We start from the raw sequence: 14,933 nt of genomic DNA, 5'->3' as shown, positions 1-14,933 counted from the left end.
GGTCGCTGGGGGGGGGGGGAGCTGGTGGGAGGAGGATGATGGGAAGAATGCTGGGGGGAGCTGCAGCATGCTGAGTAGGATGCTGAGGGGGGAGCTGAAGGATGCTGGGGGGAACTGCAGGATGCTGGGGAGTGGAGCTGGAGGATGCTGGGTGGGATGCTGAGGGCGGAGCTGGAGGATGCTGGGGGTGAGCTGAAGGATGCTGGGGTGGGGAGCTGCAGGATGTTGGGTGGGAGCTGAGAGGCCCCATGATTTCTAATGGCGTCCCTGGGCATAACGCTGGTCCGGCCCATCCAGGGCCGTCTGTAAGTCAATGTGGCCCCTGAGCCAAAAAGTTTGCCCACCCCTGACATAGATAAACAAAAATCCTAAAGGATGATGGCACATAGTGCTGCTCAGTGATGTAATTTTTGTCACATAATTTACAGAAAGGTTTGCATTATAAAGTGAATAATGTACCCCCTATTGTAAAATATAAGCATTCTCATAAAGCACGTGGCTCAAGGTGTGGGAAGACAACAAACAACAAACTTGCACAAAGAAAATCAACCCGACAATTGAAAAACATATCTGCTGGACATAGAAGAAAAATAACCTGTGCAACTTCATCTGTGAAAATAGTCATATTGCATCTCCTACAGAGCACATTAAGAAAAACTCATTTATGTAAAACCCATATACAGAGAAATTAGAGAAATTGTGTCACCCCACAGGCACAACAAACCTGTACAATACCACCTGTGGATAAAAGTCCAATAAGCAAAGCAAAACTACTCAGCATGGGAGAGAACACACCTGGACTTTACTTTAAAAAGGGAAAAATTTAATATTGGAAAAACAAGGTGTCATGTGGGAGCAGTAAGGCTCCCCATAGAAAAGTCTGGTTGAAATCCACATTTGAGGGAAACCCTTCCCAGTAGGGGGTAATTCACAAATATCCCCTAACGACACAACCAGGACTGTGGAAAGGTGACAACATAAACAACTTCATCAGACAATGCGGGACCAGCCCGTTGGGGCAGGAAGCTGGGGTCTTTGATCTGTTGATCAAAGAGAGGCAAAGTGTGGGCCTAGGAACAGCAGGGGGGGTGCAGCTATCAGAAAATATGGATTATAGAAATGGATCCATATCTCTGCTGCTTTAGGGTCCACATCCTCATACATCACATAGGATTTATGAGGAGGCCCCAGGCTTCCCAATGATACCAAACAGGGGCAGCCTATACCCCTCTCTGAGCAGGAATGGGTTCTGGGGGACTGGGACATGAGACCCCCCTCATGTTTGGTATCATTTTGATTGCCCATATATAGGTTAAAACAATTCCATACTTTCATAATAATATTGAATACTGGCAAGTACCAATATTATATGAAAAGAAACTGGCATGAGAAGTACAGCTCTCTAAAGAGGGTGGGTGGGGACCACCCAAAGGGGTCATGTGACCAGTTCCTGGGCACTCCCTCCTCATGCATACGGTAATGAGGGAGGGGCTCAGCGGGGGATAAAAGCACACATGCCCAGGTATTCTTTAGCTCATTCTGGAGGCCTCAACTTATGCAACTTATGTTGGGGGATGGGCTCAGGACCTTCAACCTCTTGCCTCAGAGGGCACAACAGATCACTCGGTAATGTACTAGGCTTTTCTCTGTGTTTTTATCTCCGTTTATTTTATTGACTGTTTTGCATGTATGTTTCTCTTTTGTAACATCTTTTTGAAACTGCACTGTTTACCCTGGTAATATTAAATATAACATTTAATAAGTTTAGTCCTTTGGCTCTATTCCCACGTACCTCGTATGACTGCTCAGGCCTAGGTGTATTAACTGTTTGGTGTGTGTATGTGTATTGGGTAGAGGGCAGATTCTGTGTAGATGCTAATTAACTAGTGGGCTGCTAGCAGGGGGGTAGGTTTGACTGTAATTTTAACCCTGTGGCTGCTAGTGTGCTGTTAAATTAGTGAGAACTAACCCTAACTGCAGTAAGAAAGTTTGTGTGCGATATATTTCAGTAACTACAGTAGGTTTCTATCGCCTGTTAATGATAGATGGTGGCAGCGAATAGTTGTATTTGGGGCGGTGGTTTGTTTGGGGGTGCTTGATGTTAGTCTAACCTGGGTGAAAGGTGACTGTGTGTAACCCCCTTGTACCCCGTCCCGGTGTCAGGCGTGTCTGTTAGTGGTGTTTCCGTGACAATTGGTGGCAGCGGTGGGATACACCGGCCCTCCTGCCGGTCCCTAGTCCCCCATTTCCTGGGCCTGAACTCGGACACTGTTTGGCAGCCTTCCACCCAGTCTATGCCCACTACTTGGTCTGTACTGACTTGCTCAGTCCCAGACCCACATAAACTATTGGGTTCTACCCACATACCCTGCACCTCTGGGCACACCCTCTGGTTAGTAACTGCCTTAGGGGCAACCAGTACCATCAGCAATCCTTCCTGGACTCTGACTACCAGCCCCTCTCCCAGCACTGGTTCTGGCACTGGAGCTCTACCTGGCTCCCAGCTACCATCCTTGAACCCAGTCTGAGTGGCACTACCTACTGGGACTCTACTCTGAGTCCTAACCACCTGTCCCCCACACTCCTGCACTGACTCCTGAGATTGGCCTATCTGCTGACCCCCACTCAAGACCTCAGGCAGTTTGGGTACAAGATCAGGGATCCCACGTTGTTTATCCCTTACTGCAGGTAACCTACCTCTCTGCACCAGGGGGACTCCTAGGGGAAACCTCTCCTCCCCCTCTCCCTCCTTACCCCCACTTTGGGACACTGCTGGTTCAGGCACTGTTGGACACTCTCTCCTGTCTTCCAGCCCTCCCAGCTATCTCTTTGTACCTTACCGGTGGCAGTTACTGATTGAGGTGAGTGGTCACACTCCAGCTCGGCTGGACCTAGTGAGACCTGGTCATAAGGAACAAAAGTAGTTACCATGCAACCCAAATCATTCCCCAACAACACATTGACAGGAATCTCATTGGACACTCCCACTTCCCTTAGACCTCTCCCCACACCCCAATCCCAGTAACCTTTGGTCACATGCATCTTTGGGTGGTTCCTTCCCACCCCCTTTACGGACAAAGTCTTCCCAGGAATAATGTCCCCAGTGTTGATGATCTCTGGATGGACCAGAGAAAAGTAAGCCCCTGAGTTCTTTAGTTCCCGAGTTACTTTGCCCCCCACAATCACCGATTGCATATGGTGAGATAGACTTTCTGTTTTACCAGACACAAACATTACCACAGGCTGTACAGGTGGGCTTGGCTCCTTCTGTTCTGGGCAGGTGACCCTCACATGGCCCACCTGGTTGCAGGGAAAACATCTGCAGGAAGCTCCAGGATCTTTGTTGGCACTAGCTCCCCCAAACAAAGGACTTGCACTGGACTTGGCATGCTGTGCTGTACCTCCAGTGTGTTGCTCCTTCCTGCTTGCTGATCCCTGTAGAGAAGGTCCCTTCCTGTACGGCAATCTGTTAGGACTAGACGTGTCTGCATTCTGCGCTGTTTGATCTGCCGTTGTGGGCTCACGGTCCAGAACAAGCTGCTGTACCTCCATCTCTGCTTGGTGTTCTGCTGTTGTTGCCTCTGCCTGCTGTTGTTGCAGAATAAGCTGCAGAGATGCTCCTGTACCCCTCTGGGACCTGGCGCTGCTGCTGTCCTCAGAGTGGTGTTGCCCAATGGCAATGTCCCTTCTTTGGCCATCCTGGTCAGTACTGGACTCCTGATCTGCCACGGCCATCCCTCTCTGTTCACAGAGCCTGGCCAGCTGTTGTTTGCTCTGCCTCTCGTAGGGTGCCATTCCAGGGGACAATTGCCAAATAAAAGATAGGAAAGAAAAACAAGAAGAAGGGAAGGGAATTGTTTGCAGGTATGTCTTAAAAAAAAATATATATATATGCACTGTGTTTTGTCCTTCAGGACTGTATATTCCTCAAGGATTTACAGTCCCTTAGTGCGAGGGTTAAACACTTAATCCAAGCACTAATGCTCTATTAAAAAATTAAACAATATCCCAGCGCTGCACACCAATTGTCACGGAAACACCACTAACAGACGCGCCTGACACCGGGACGGGGTACAAGGGGGTTACACACAGTCACCTTTCACCCAGGTTAGACTAACATCAAGCACCCCCAAACAAACCACCGCCCCAAATACAACTATTCGCTGCCACCATCTATCATTAACAGGCGATAGAAACCTACTGTAGTTACTGAAATATATCGCACGCAAACTTTCTTACTGCAGTTAGGGTTAGTTCTCACTAATTTAACAGCACACTAGCAGCCACAGGGTTAAAATTACAGTCAAACCTACCCCCCTGCTAGCAGCCCACTAGTTAATTAGCATCTACACAGAATCTGCCCTCTACCCAATACACATACACACACCAAACAGTTAATACACCTAGGCCTGAGCAGTCGCATACGAGGTACGTGGGAATAGAGCCAAAGGACTAAACTTATTAAATTTTATATTTAATATTACCAGGGTAAACAGTGCAGTTTCAAAAAGATGTTACAAAAGAGAAACATACATGCAAAACAGTCAATAAAATAAACAGGGATAAAAACACAGAGAAAACCCTAGTACATTACTGAGTGATCTGTTGTGCCCTCTGAGGCAAGAGGTTGAAGGTCCTGAGCCCATCCCCCAACATAAGTTGCATAAGTTGAGGCCTCCAGAATGAGCTAAAGAATACCTGGGCATGTGTGCTTTTATCCCCCGCTGAGCCCCTCCCTCATTACCGTATGCATGAGGAGGGAGTGCCCAGGAACTGGTCACGTGACCCCTTTGGGTGGTCCCCACCCACCCTCTTTAGAGAGCTGTACTTCTCATGCCAGTTTCTTTTCATATAATATTGGTACTTGCCAGTATTCAATATTATTATGAAAGTATGGAATTGTTTTAACCTATATATGGGCGATCAAAATGATACCAAACATGAGGGGGGTCTCATGTCCCAGTCCCCCAGAACCCATTCCTGCTCAGAGAGGGGTATAGGCTGCCCCTGTTTGGTATCATTGGGAAGCCTGGGGCCTCCTCATAAATCCTATGTGATGTATGAGGATGTGGACCCTAAAGCAGCGGAGATATGGATCCATTTCTATAATCCATATTTTCTGATAGCTGCACCCCCCCTGCTGTTCCTAGGCCCACACTTTGCCTCTCTTTGATCAACAGATCAAAGACCCCAGCTTCCTGCCCCAACGGGCTGGTCCCGCATTGTCTGATGAAGTTGTTTATGTTGTCACCTTTCCACAGTCCTGGTTGTGTCGTTAGGGGATATTTGTGAATTACCCCCTACTGGGAAGGGTTTCCCTCAAATGTGGATTTCAACCAGACTTTTCTATGGGGAGCCTTACTGCTCCCACATGACACAAGGCACCTATGTTATGCTAATACTCATGGTTCAGGCTTTCTCTTTAATCATGGTATCCAGATATTGTTTGAGAGTCATATTCAGGAACCAGAATTGGTTTAGAATCATCAGCTATATTCCTTATTTTAATTGTTATTGCTTATTGTGTCAGGATATTTCACCTTATCAAAGGCCGTTACTGAGACCTCTCCTAAACAGCCCTGGGACTCTAATTGGTTCCTGACCCATTTATGAAGCAAAAATAGCTGCCCTATGGCACACCAAGGGGGCCATTAACTAACATTTTAATATGCATCAAAACAGCTAAAAATCTGAATATGACAAGTGGCTAGCTAAAATTTGCCAAGGTCAATGGCAGATGTCCCTTCCCTGTATGAACCTTCTTTTGCTTCAAAACTTTTCGGATTTTTGACCCGACAAGTTGAAAAATTCAGAATTTTCTTAACTTTTCAGTTCAGACTTATTAGTAAATGTAGGACATTAATGGAAATCAGTTTATTAGGATTTAAAAAAAAAAGAGAAATGTTTAGAAACGCTTAGTGAGTGCATAAAAACTGTGTTTTTGTCCGTTTTAAATGCAGCCTTCTATGCTATTGGCTTCTGAAAAAATATAGGAAGTGTCGAAAACACAAATGCCATAAAAATGCTCTAAATGCTCATGAGTACACCAGGCAGAATATAATGGAATCAATTATCTGATGCATTTAGATGCGCTCAAATCTGCCTCTCAAACATACATCAAATGCATAAAAAACATCCTAATAAATAACGTGGTTGTGCTTTATCTGCCAGTTTGTAATCTGTTGTATCCACTACTTTTTGCAATCAGAAAAAGTGCCAACTGCTAGTGCCAACTAAACAAGGAATGACACCATTCTGCTTCTTAAATATTAACATTTATTAGTTCTGTTTTATTAGGTTCTGTTTTATTATTACAGAGAAAAAGGAAATTCATTTGTAAAAATTAGAATTATTTGCTTATAATGGAGTCTATGGGAGATGGCCTTTCCGTAATTCAGAATTTCTGCATAACAGGTTTCCGGATAAGGGATCCTATACTAAGATTTTTTTGCTGCTGGTTCCCGGTCTTTGATCTCTCTATGGCTGCTGCGCAGGTTCCTAAATAGTACAATATATTCTATTTCATAAATTTTGTATTAATTTGTGGTTGATATCTGTACATTATCAAAAACAACCGTGGATGCACATTATCAAAAACAACCGTGGTGTACCAATGAAAAGTCATTACACAATACCATTGTGGGAAGACCTAGGTTAACTATTTCAAATTTTGACTCCCTAAGACAGGGAATGATTTAGGGCCACCCAAGGTGAGGACATTTAATGCAACTCTGCTGGAGGTGGCTGAGTACAGACTAAGGAAAACATATCCTAGTGGATACCATTTCATGCTCACATTGCAAGGTAGAGATTTCCCAGATGCATGTGGAGTTTGACACAGACACCACAAAACATGCCAATCACTGCTTAGAAACAATCACTGAATATAATAATTTTGCATAGCACAGCAGTAACAACATTTACAAATGATCAAGAGACATCTAACAGTAATATAATGCAATGTACACATGCTTGTATGAATTAACTGCACTGTATGATCAGTGCTACATATACACAAACTGTACATATTGACTTTCTGCTTTAAGTTCGTTAAAGCAATGTAGCAGAACAACCATAACGCTCCTGCAGCAAAGAACTAGAATTAGTCAGCAGGAATTAGTCAGCTGTCAGAGACAAATACCAGGAACTGACAAAACATGCAGGGCTTTATACATATATATATATACATATATATATATAGCGAACCCAGGGTGGCACTCTGCTTCAGCTCTTAGCTCGGGTGCAAGGTAAATGATTTAAATATCCAAAAAAGACCAGCAACACCGAGTTATATTCCAAAAACAATCAATTGTGTATTAAAAACGCATGAACAGCCAACGTTACGTTTCGGTCCCCATCGGGACCTTTCTCAAGACCCTTGAGAAAGGTCCCAATGGGGACCGAAACGTAACGTTGGCTGTTCATATATATATATATATATATATATATATTATTTTTTGCAGGAGCACCCAGGTATCAACCCCTGTGGAATGGTGTGCTACCTCTGTTTGGACTATATATCTATATATATATATATATATATATATATATATATATATATATATATATATATATATATATATATATATATGTATGTATGTGGGCACCCTGTGCCAATGTAAGCTTCCTAACTTGTGTGTCTGAATGATGCCCAATTTAGGGGGTGGGTGGAGGCACATACAAGGTTCCCTAGCTTATCCCTCATGAATACAGCACTGCCGAACACAGTTCTTCACAGAGATCATACATTACTCACATCAGTCCCTGCCCCAGCAGAGTTTACAGTCTAGATCCCTATTACATTCACCCATACTATGGTTAATTTTATCCTTAATCCTGTATATTTTTTGAGTGTTTGAGGAAACTGTAGCACCTGGAGGAAACCCACACAAGGAGAACATATAAACCCCTTGTAGAGCATGCCCCGGGTAGAACAGAAACTAAAACCGCAACATTGCAAGGCAGCAGTATTAACCACTGCATCACCATGCTGAAAAGAATAGCACATCTATATCTACTGATTCATATTCATCCATGCAATGCACTTTTTTCAAGGACAAGTAGTCGCTAAAATCAGTTTTCTAAATCTGATGGAATATCACATATTACCAGACTGCACTCTTTCCCTGAACCCTGCCTAATGCATCCTGCAAGGTCCTCTGCAAACCACAGTCCAGTGGTTTGCAAACTGCATTGCTTGCCCTTCTTGGTGAGTTGTAAAGCAGTGAGAGTCTAGCCTAGTTGGAGTGAACATTTTTTTTTAAATTTTCTTAAATAAACCCTTACCAATAGAAAAAGAACAGTTTATAAGATGTTCAACTGCAAGTTTGGCTTGGCTTGAGCAAAAATAGTCAGAAAACCACCACTGTTATAACTGCTATAGCCAAAAATACAAGATTTGGAAGAAAACATGGGGTAATTGGTTGCTTGCTTTTAGCCGGACCCTTTGCAATGCCAGGCTTGATAGCAGATGTTGAACTTGCTGCACATATTGCTCAACACTGGCTTTTTTTAGTTGACTTTAAGAGTCCATAACACTCTTCTTCTTGTAAGCTGAGAGCAGTTTCTGACTTAATGGGATCTTATTTAAGATAGCACGTACTGTACTGGTTATTAACATAAACAGTGTCTGGATAGTGAACCTTGTTTGTTTTGATCCATAGAGCAGTGGGCAGTATCAAACATGAATACACATTTCTGACACCACAAATACATCCCCAAAGCTTTCCCATATCTGGAGAAAAATAGACTCCCCTTTCTTGCTTGTCACACTGTTCTGTAGCAGATTGCACTCCATTCTAAGCCATACAAGCCCTGTATAAGTGTTTATTGCATGTGTGTTGAGAGCCCCTGAGGACTCTGGGTGTGTTTATACATTAACAAGGGTGTCTATACGTGGAACAGAACCTTTTGAGAAGCATTTCTGTAGCTTTGCAGGGTTAATGTACATCCAGATTCATACAAAACACTTAGGGGCCTATTCATTAAAGTACGATTGTGTCCGAATGATAAAAATTTGTATTTTTTCTAAGTTTTAGAACTTCGTACTTTGTGGTAATGTGCGACAAAATCGTATTTGTCACGAGTACAAAAGTTTCATTATTCATTTAAGCTTCGGTATCATGACTTTCCTTGGGCCAGGTTGGAGCTGCAGAGTGCCATTGAGCCCTATGGGAGACTTTCCTTGGGCCAGGTTGGAGCTGCAGAGTGCCATTGAGTCCTATGGGAGGCTTCCAAAAATATGAACTGGTTCAAAGTCAGAGTTCAACGTTTTTTGCGCTGTTTCCGATTGTTCGGATATGAAAATTTCTGAACTTTCAGATCGTACCACGATATTTTCGCACGACCACGATCCAAAACTTTTGCGCTATTACTGCACATCAGAAATTATCGGATTTAATCAGAATTTTTCCCATTGTGCTTTTTAATGTTCCGAAATTCGGACTTAATTCGCCCCTTAATTTGGGTTTAAACCCATGGGAAAACTCATAAATTGGCCTTGAGGTACCCTTTAACTAGAAAATATTGGGGAATAGGTAAAAATTACTAATTAACAGTGGTTAAACAAGCAGTTCATGACTATGTCTTCAAATTTAACTAATTTGGGAGCAGTGTATCTGAAAACATTGCAAAAGTAAGGTCTGCTAAAACAATATTCTATATCAAATGGAACAGTAAATACAATTTGTTGTAGAATACCTCAGTATATTAAAAAAAAAAGTACATACATACATGATAAATATTCTAATCTTTGTATATGTACATAGATAAACAGTACAGTACAACAAATAATGTCATGGAAGGAGCGAGAGAAAAATGAACAGGGCATATACTAAGAGAAAAAGAACAGCTGTAGAAATACCTATGATGTTAACGGCTGACCTAGCTTATCAATTCACTGCTAATAAAGATGTCAGTAGAATGCGCTCAGTTAATTTGACTTAATTATTTATTTATAGAGAGACAGCACATTATGCAGCTATTTACATATCATAACCAATGGAGTTTAGAGTATACCTTTGCTACCAAACTAAAGTACCCAAATGAAAAGTCATGCTTTTGGATTAAACAGATGCCACATAGACAGTGCCCTGATCATATCAACTACGGATCCCACCACTATGAGAGAGCATTGCTACTAACGATGCTGCTAATATTAGAAAGGACAACATTTTAGCAAGACAAATATGAAATTGGACAGTAATATATCTGTATACTTAAGGAAATAACTTTCACCATTTTCCCTCACTTCGAGGGCAGCATTTGCATACCCATCTTTAGCACAGGTGTTGGCCTTTATTAATGGTTGAACAGAGGAAAAAAAACAAGTGTCACTTATCACAAGAAGTCATTCTAAACATCTGTAGGCAAGGAATTCCATGATCCTATCTTAAGAAACTCCTTCCTTTGCTTAGGGCAGGTCTAACATTAGGGCAGAAAGAACATATGCCTTGGCCCCCCTGAAAAAAAATGTTGATAAAAGACCAAAACAAATGGCTGTTTGAGGCATTCTGTGTGTTGCAGTTCCAGTTATATAATAGATGGAAAAATAGATAGATAGATAGATAGATAGATAGATAGATAGACAAACAAAAAAACTTGGGACTGTAGTATGTAGTATGACTCAGTAGGGCTATCTAGTTGGTGCATTTCCCACAGGCTATATAGGTTATCAGCTTTCCAGAAATTGCTACACATCTGTTATTGCTGCCAAAGAAATGTAACAACATTTTATTTTCCCACTGTTACGTCCCCTGAGATAAGATTTAGCAAAGCACCTAGCCATTTTATCTTACATAATTTTAACAATTATATGCTATGAACATATTAAACATTTTACCGCCATTTCAGTTTAGTACTATAAGTAACTGCTGATTTCATTAGATTCGGTTTTATATCTGGGCATTTCTAATACAGTATATTGTATATGCTATACAATATACCAGTATCCCATGTTACAAACCTTACTGGCTCCAAAAGGATGTCTAAAAATATGACTTTATAACATCACATTTTTTCCACAGTTCAGCTTTTTCATACAGAACTGAGTATAATTGTGCTGCAAAGTTATTTAGTAAACTGTGACAATAAAATAGCAGGCAGGACAAATTGCTATTTTTGAACAAAAACATTTTGCGAGTTTAGGGTGTAATGCAAAAAAAGGGAACCCTGTACTTTATGCCCTTTAAACTTTACACTGGGTTCTTGGCTATCTAGGCACAACCAGTATGGGGATAGTGGTTTACCATGCATTTATCACTGGTTTCATCTGCTAATAATAAACTAGTCTCATTGTTCAATAATGTTTGACAAATTCATTTGTTCTGAACAAAAAGGTCCCAAATTTATGTTTTTTTTTGTACACAATTGCTGCATTTTTAGGTGATAAAGTTTGGCTGAAGGAGGTTATTATGGAGACAGAAATATGACATACAGAGAATTAACACATTACCTGTGCTAGACTGTAAAAAAAATGACTGAATGTTTGCAAAAGCAGGAGGAGAAAAGTTATGTTTTGTCACACATTATTTTTAAATCAGAGAAAGTCATGCGTGTGGAATGTATGAAGGCCCCTCAGTGTAATGCCTCTCTCACTTAAAGTTAGAGAGGAACTTTACCCCTGACTATTTCAGCCCTCTATTAAAATATATTATATAAAAGCCCTCTGGCTCGTAAGAGGCACTGTGCTTACACACAAGTACACATACATGCTAGGTTACATCAGCCAGTAAACACACTTTCTCCTACACTACTTCCTGTTAAAGTTACAAAACCTGCAGCTTTTTCTGTCAGGTGATCAATGAGTGACACCAAGAGAATCACAAAATGGTGGCACAATGTAAATAATGTAAAGGGGCAATATTTACCGATATGTATTTTATCTTTTCTCTCAAACATTAGGAAAAATACATCTGCATAAAGTTTCCAGATTGAAAACCCTGTGAGTTAATGCTGTCTGTGTGTATTTCATATTAAAACAAGCGTTTAAACAATATAAAAAAGTATAAACAAAGTTTTTACTAAGAAAATACTACATCTTCTTTACAAATCAATTTACAGCTGGTAAAATCTACTGTCTCCCATCATATACAAGGACACAGATGTTGATTTAGAGATACATTAACTACCCCATCAAACAGCAGTGCGTCTCCATGTAAGCCTGTTGTAGTGTCAGTTACATCAGCTGCCACGTGTTCTGCTCAATAACCCCGCCCACTTATGTTATGGAAATGTACAGAGAGAGGCCACATGCTGCTCTGTCAGAAATAAACAATATAAGGCAACACATTCATGACATGCACAACCATATTTTTCAGTTAGTGTTATAATATAATATGACTTTATTTTTAAATGTACTGGACTGTAAGCTAATTTTAGAGGCATATTGTGGCTAACATTTTCCTTGAAGTCCTGCTAATCAGGATAAGCTTACAGGCACCCTGGAGCTGTTGAGGAACTGTAGTGAGAGCAGAAATCATAAATACACCTCAGCAATATGTTGACTTTTCTTTGTATATGCAAAAATAAAATGTATTTAACAAACATATCACACAAGGAGCCAGACTCGCTGCCCCCTACACCAGTTTCACCAGTGGTCAATCTGTTCAATATTTCTAGTTGTAGGGATACAAGACACCAGTTATCCCACAACTCCACTTCTGATTTGATTCACTGATATTCCACCTCCGGCAGCCCTCCAGCACTTGGCATGAGTTCAATAGCAGCTGGAGGGTTGCAGAATGCTAAATATCCCTGAATGGTATCAGGGGAAACCAGATAGTAGAACACACCAAACTCCACCCAGTATTTGGAATGCTGCTAATTATACTTGTCAATACAGGTCACTGTCACTCCTTATCTGCAGCACAGCTGGAAGCCACAGGTTGGGAGGGTAGAACCACATGCACAGCTCTCCCACTGCTGACATTCAAACATTCATATCAGGGCCCAATGATACCCAGTCAGGCAGGTATTCCTCAGAAGGCACCTACAGCAGAAACACATTGCCCTTACCTGTAGTATAGTAACATACCTCTCCTACCAATTATTGGTAATTTATTTTCATTGTACTGTAAACAAACACACACATTTTATGCAAACGAGTATGTATCTACGTATTTACGTAAGACAATGTGTGTAAGGGGGGATGCTGTACTGACTACGACGCCAAATACAAAAAGAAGCATCTGCCACAGCCACCAATAAGACAGTGAACCCAAATGATCAGATTGTTGCAAATTTTCCATTTTCCATGAGGATCTATCTCACTAAATCCACACAGTTTTCAGAATCTGTAAGTGATGTAATGTGAGTTTAAAAGACTTTCACACAGAGTTTCATTGTGTTGGCACAGCTTAAGCCACCAAGCCTGTTGCACAGAAAATCAATAGAAGCCCCAGCAGAAGTTTGAGAGAGAGAGAGACAGTGCTGCAGCAGATTGTTACCACATCTCCTATAACTTCTACTTTTGGAATCCTCTTTCATTGTACAAAGACACAAGTGTACCACAGATATGTATAACACTGACATTATGTGAGACATTATATGAGCCCCTTACCGTGCTGCTGAGCCGATGGGACCCCGCACTCCCACAAGGCAAGACTTTCAGTAGCCCTGACCTGTCAGCGTGAGAGGGTTTTCTTGAGCCTGTGGTTGCATCATCCAGCCCAGGGCCGGCCCCCTCACTCGCTGTTCCTCCCCATTCCTTTTTCGGCTGTTCCACACTCCTCTGAATTTCTCTCTCAGGGTTTGAAGTGTTAGCAAAGGGAAAGGGAAAATTGATACTTTTATTAATCTTATATTGCATGGCCCAGCTATTTGTACTCCATTTAATCATGCCATGTACTCATATTAGGTGTTTTGGTATTAATAAAAAACACCTCCTACCTGGTTTTTAGCTCTCTACGTTTACCAAAGGCTTAGAGATTGTGAGAGTCGCAGTTTAACAGTACTTGGTAACTTGTGCCCTAAAGTGAATGATGAACTATAACTTGCTGCTCACATAATCCCCTGGCAACCTTAGCTGCTCACAGTGTAATGAAACAAACTCCTTAAAACCATGCTGAGCTATACATGCTGAAAGTGCTGCTGCCCCACATTAGGTGTTTTGAGTTTGGGGCACATTCACAAGAACGGAGCTACCTGATTTGCCCAACTGATTTACATAAGACTGTCTAGGCATTGTAACATAGTAACATATTAAGTTGGGTTGAAAAAAGACATACGTCCATCACGTTCAACCATAATGCCTATATCTAACCTGCCTAACTACTAGTTGATCCAGAGGAAGGCAAAAAAACCCCATCTGAAGCCTCTCTAATTTGCCGCAGAGGGGAAAAAATTCCTTCCTGACTCCAAGATGGCAATCGGACAAGTCCCTGGATCAACTTGTACTAAGAGCTATCTCCCATAACCCTGTATTCCCTCACTTGCTAAGAATCCATCCAGCCCCTTCTTAAAGTTATATAATGTATCAGCCAGTACGACTGATTCGGGGAGGGAATTTCAGAACTTCACAGCTCTCACAGTAAAAAATCCTTTCCGAATATTTAAATGGAACCTCCCTTCTTCTAAACGGAGTGGGTGCCCTCGTGTCCGTTGGAAGGACCTACTGGTAAATAAAACATTAGAAAGGTTATTATATGCTCCCCTTATATATTTATACATAGTTATCATGTCACCTCTTAAGCGCCTCTTCTCCAATGTAAACAGACCCAACTTGACCAGTCTTTCTTCATAACTGAGACTTTCCATACCCTTTACCAACTTAGTTGCCCTTCTCTGGACCCTCTCTAACTCAATAATGTCCCGTTCGAGCACTGGAGACCAAAACTGAACAGCATATTCTAGATGGGGCCTTACCAGTGCTCTGTAAAGGGGAAGAATAACCCCCTCCTCCCGTGAATCTATACCCCTTTTAATACAGCTCAAGA

The 14,933-nt window shown here is 41.7% G+C and overlaps 1 protein-coding gene, 1 long non-coding RNA gene and 1 pseudogene across 2 annotated transcripts in view; 1 reads left to right on the top strand and 2 right to left on the bottom strand.

The window, feature by feature from the left end:
• slc6a9 (solute carrier family 6 member 9) overlaps nt 1-13,689 on the bottom strand; it is a 78,659-nt gene extending 64,970 nt beyond the window's left edge. The window contains exon 1 of the mRNA XM_004913970.4: nt 13,559-13,689. The gene's annotated coding sequence lies outside the window, so the exon portion shown is untranslated. The remainder of the gene's footprint in view (nt 1-13,558) is intronic.
• LOC116410425 lies at nt 1,924-4,304 on the bottom strand (annotated as a pseudogene).
• LOC116410426 lies at nt 9,109-9,706 on the top strand. Its single transcript, XR_004222390.1, has 2 exons — nt 9,109-9,141; nt 9,194-9,706. It is a non-coding gene; the product is annotated as an uncharacterized LOC116410426 (long non-coding RNA).
• Nucleotides 13,690-14,933: the final 1,244 nt, after the last annotated feature.

The sequence above is a fragment of the Xenopus tropicalis genome, chromosome 4, assembly GCF_000004195.4.
Source record: "Xenopus tropicalis strain Nigerian chromosome 4, UCB_Xtro_10.0, whole genome shotgun sequence".
Classification (NCBI taxonomy): Eukaryota; Metazoa; Chordata; class Amphibia; order Anura; family Pipidae; genus Xenopus; species Xenopus tropicalis.
The sequence above is the reverse complement of the archived record's forward strand: the minus strand, read 5'-3'. Positions and strand labels throughout refer to the sequence as shown.